Raw genomic sequence first — 839 nt, 5'->3', positions numbered from 1 at the left:
AATGCCTTCTTGGCAAAGTTCTTTCCACCTCAAAAATTGAGTAAGCTTAGAGTGGAAGTCCAAACCTTCAGACAGAAGGAAGGAGAATCCCTCTATGAAGCTTGGGAAAGATACAAACAATTAATCAGAAAGTGTCCTTCTGATATGCTTTCTGAATGGAGCATCATAGGTATTTTCTATGATGGTCTCTCTGAACTGTCCGAGATGTCTTTGGATAGCTCTTCTGGAGGATCTCTTCATCTGAAGAAGACGCCTACTGAAGCCCAAGAACTGATTGAAATGGTTGCAAATAACCAATTCATGTACACTTCTGAAAGGAATCCTGTGAACAATGGGACTAGTCAGAAGAAAGGTGTTCTTGAGATTGACACTCTGAATGCCATATTGGCTCAAAATAAAATATTGACTCAGCAAGTCAATCTGATTTCTCAAAGTCTGTCTGGAATGCAAAATGCACCAAGTCTCAATTTCAGCCAACAATTACCTGAAATCACAGAAAAACACACAAACTCATAGTAAAGTCTAGAAATGTGAATTTAACATTTAAACTAATGAAAACATCCCTAAAAGTAACTATATCCTACTAAAAACTACCTAAAAATAATGCCAAAAAGCGTATAAATTATCTGCTCATCAAGGATCCACAGAAGCAAGGCTTCAATAATAACAATGGTGGAAGAAACAGGTTTAGCAATAGCAAGCCTTTTTCATCATCTTCTCAGCAACAGACAGAGAGTTCTAAGCAGAACACTTCTGACTTAGCAACCATGGTCTCTGATCTAATCAAAACCACTCAAAGTTTCATGACTGAAATAAGGTCCTCCATTAGAAATTTGGAA

At 37.3% G+C, this 839-nt stretch overlaps 1 non-coding gene across 1 annotated transcript; it reads right to left on the bottom strand.

Annotated features, from left to right (window-relative positions):
* Positions 1–42: 42 nt before the first annotated feature.
* On the bottom strand, positions 43–150 carry LOC127747074 (small nucleolar RNA R71). The gene has a single exon (XR_008008877.1). It is a non-coding gene; the product is annotated as a small nucleolar RNA R71 (small nucleolar RNA).
* Between the last annotated feature and the right edge of the window lie 689 nt (positions 151–839).

This window comes from Arachis duranensis, chromosome 4 (assembly GCF_000817695.3).
Source record: "Arachis duranensis cultivar V14167 chromosome 4, aradu.V14167.gnm2.J7QH, whole genome shotgun sequence".
NCBI lineage: Eukaryota > Viridiplantae > Streptophyta > Magnoliopsida > Fabales > Fabaceae > Arachis > Arachis duranensis.
This window is presented reverse-complemented; position numbering and strand designations above follow the sequence as displayed.